The sequence below is a fragment of the Polistes fuscatus genome, unplaced genomic scaffold, assembly GCF_010416935.1.
Source record: "Polistes fuscatus isolate 324 unplaced genomic scaffold, CU_Pfus_HIC Scaffold2, whole genome shotgun sequence".
NCBI lineage: Eukaryota > Metazoa > Arthropoda > Insecta > Hymenoptera > Vespidae > Polistes > Polistes fuscatus.
This window is the reverse complement of record NW_025113096.1, coordinates 4,398,312-4,402,120: the sequence shown is the minus strand read 5'-3', so window position 1 is coordinate 4,402,120 and position 3,809 is coordinate 4,398,312.

The following is a 3,809-nucleotide window of genomic DNA, read 5'->3' as shown; positions in this document are numbered from 1 at the left end:
AGTGATATCGAGTGTATCATACATAAACTAGAAAAAAAAAAAGAAAAAAAAAATTGAAAAAGAAAAATACTTTATGAAGATTGAGAAATATTACGATAATAATAATAATAATAATAAGAAGAAGAAGAAGAAGAAGAAGAAGAAGAAAAATTGAGATCGTATAAGTGATATCCGAATTTTTAATATTATAAAACAAAAATCCAATTTTATTTGATATTTATTTAATCGTTAAAAATATTATTCGCAATTTAGAAAAATAAAGATTTGATGGAATATGAAGAAGAAAATAATAACAATAATAATTAAATTACTAATTGTATTAAATTGATTAATTATGCAATATGTTGATTTTTATAATACTTCTCGCAACACAGCGAAATATTATTATTATTATTATTATATTTGTAAATTGATATAAACTATTAAAAAGAAATTCTTCAAAACTTATAAACTTACTGCCAGATATAACAACACTAACCATATTAATAATACTAATAAAAACAACAATACAATAACGAGAAGTAACAAACAAGTACGAGGAGAAATGAGGTCTTTCGAACGAATAAAATGGAAATAAATAAATGAGCTGCAGTATAAGCCAAAGTAGTAGAAAGGGAGAGAAAAAAATATTATAAAAGGAAGGGGAGAAAAGTAACGAACGAAAAAAAAAGAAAGATTTGAATCAAAAGACTCGAAGAATGTGGACGAAGAAACGGATGGGAATAAACGACGGGGCTTTTCTTTGCTTGGCAAGTAATCAGCGAAGGAAAAATAAAAGAAGAAAAAGAAAAGCAAAAAAAAGAAAAGAAAAGGGAGGATGGGGGGAGGGGTCGGCGGGGTTTGGAGGGTGGTAAAATATCTTGGAGTAACGCAACAAAAAAAACACACTCAGAAACTAGTAACGCGTAATACGTAAACACTTACTTACATTCAAAAAAGAAAACCATAAACGGGTAAGGGTGAAGAAGCTTAGGGGGAAAAGGAAAGATAGCCGGAGGGGGATGAGTTTTGGGGGAGGAGGGGAGGGGAAAGTGGGATGAAGAAAATGTTTAAAACCTTTATAGCAATCGACCCGACCGAGAGAAGAGTGAAAAATGCGAATGGTAAATACCAGTAACAATAACAAGACTAAAAAAAGAATGCTAGTAGAAAAATAAAGAAGAATAAAAAAAAATCATTCTCGACAAAAAGAATAAGAAAGAGAGAGAGAGAGAGAGAGAGAGAGAGGGGGAAATTAAAACGAATTTGTTACATTTGTGTAACTTCGTACTAACGAAAAAAAAAAAAAAAAAAAGAAAAGAAAATACAGATCAAAAGGGTAAGCTTAAGACAGGAAAAAATTGAAAACGTGAACGAGTAAAAATTAAATAAAATTTAAAAAAAAAAAAAAGAAAAGATAAGAAAAAACAATCGTGGTATAAAAGTTTGATAAAACGAGTATAAGATAAAAACAGGTGAGTTTTTGTGAAAAAGAATATAAAAACGAAAAGTAACTCGAGAATCGTAGGAAACGTTCAACAAGCTGGCGTATTAGATAATAATGAATGAAGATGAAACGATATTTATTTAAGTAGGTGGGATTGTATGTAGATTAAAAAAAAAAAAAGAAAAGAACAAGAAAAATTAACTGGGAATAAGAACAAGAGAGAAAAATATTTAATGCGAACTTCGTTGTATTCCAGCATTCGTAAAAAAATATAGGAGAAAAGTATTTCAAATACAAGAACGGAATAATCATAATTAAAAGCAAAGTTTAAAGAACGAAAAATGTGAGAAGAAAAAGTAAAAAAGAAAAAGTAGATAGATAAAATTGTAAGGGAACGAATCACCTTGATGACGTTTAAATGTATGACAAATTATATTGATTATAATAAAAGATTTATACAGAACTATGTTGAAGTACGTAGAATTTAAGAAATAAAATTTTATGAGAAAGAGAAAAAGATAGAATAAAATAAAATTTTATTCATGTCCAAGTAAAATGTACATGATGGATAACGTTAATAATATATTAGAAAAAAGAAAGAAAAAGAGAAAGAGAGAGAGAGAGAGATGGAGAAAGGAAGAGAAAGAGAAAGATAGCACGATAATAAGAAAGACAAGGATAGAAGTAATATAAAATAGAATATAAAATACAATAGAATTTGCAATCATACAAAGTGCTTGGGATAAATATTCCGATGATATACAGGATGATAATAAAATATAGAAAATGAGTGCTTGAGATGATAATTTAAATATTTAAGAAAAGAAGAAAAGGGGAGAAAATAAAGAAATAATCCGAAGAGACTGAGATAATTGATAATGAGGATAAAAATTGCATAAAGTGGTAAAGAGACACGTGTAACGTAATTTCTTTTTCTATTTTTTTTATTGTTGATAATGTAAAGAAATAAGAGAGATGGTAATCTAAGGTATTACAAAGGAATGACCGAAAGGTCAAATTTTTATGTTCTGGAATGATAAAAGAATAAAAGAAGGTAGGAAAGAAAGAAAAGGAAGAGAAAGAGAGAGAGAGAGAGAGAGAGAGAGAATGATGTGATATTAAAATTAAAGAAAAATAGGAGACGTTTAAGATTTTTTTTTTTTATTTCCGGCAGGATTAAGAAATGAAAGCAATAGAATTTGCAACAATAGATATTGCAAAAAAGAAAAGAAGAGGAAGTGGCCTTTGACGGATAAAAAATTGTTCATCCCAAAAAAGGATAAGAATATAAAAGATGGGGGAGAATAATAATGTAAGAATAAAAGTAAAGTAAAGATCTGTGAAAGAAACTGAAAAGTAAAAAATGGGATAACTGGAATACTTCGAGAACGGGATCGGTAACTGGTGAAACTTTTCGTCCCGGTAGAATTAAAGAATATAAAATAAAGAGAGTAAGAGTTAGAGTGAGAGTGAGAGTGAGAGAGAGAGAGAGAGAAAGAGAAAAGGGAGTAAGGGTAAAAAGACGGATAATGTTAAAATAAAAATGAAAAAGAATGGTATAGACACAAAAACTAGAAAAAATATCAACATCAAAAACCAACCGGAGGGATAAACACAACATTTCTTTACTTTTCTGAAGGGTAAAGAGAATAAAATAACGAAAGAGAAAAGGAATATAAGGGAGAAAGGAACATAACGAAACGAGAAAATGTGACAAGAAAAGTTTACCGGACACAGGTAAAATTACATTCTCTCGGTAAGATAAGAATATAAGACAAAAAGAAGAAAGAAAGAAAGAAACAAACAAACAAAGAGAGAGAGAGAGAGGGAAGAGAACAAATTATTCGATTAAAAAAAAAGAAAAAAAAAGAAGAAAGTTATCCATTAAGAAAAATAGAAAAATAAAAAAAAGAAATTCAAGATAAACAAATTGATCGTAACGTGTAAACGTGTAAAATATTATCGCTTTCCTGAAACCAAAACAAAAAAAATAATAATCAAATAACAAAAATGTAGAAATTAAAAAGAAATTAATAATCGATCGTGTAAAAACGTGTAAAATATTTTTGCTTTCCTCAAACAAAAAGAAAACAAAATAAAAAAAGGAATTAAAGAACGAAGAGGACAAAAAAATGAAGAAAAAGAAAAATGAAGATAAGTTTGACCGGATGCCGGTTAGATTTTACCCGTTCCGTTAGAGACGCTAGAATAAAAGAACAAGAGAAAGCGAGAGGAATAAGTAGGAAAAGAAGGAAAGGGAAGGGGATAGGGATGAGGATGGGGTGGTGGGAGTAATGGAAGGGGTAGTGGGGATGGTTTATAACGCATGCGCATAAAATTTTCACTTTCTGGGCGATGTCTGAGGCGTCGCGACGTCTACTTC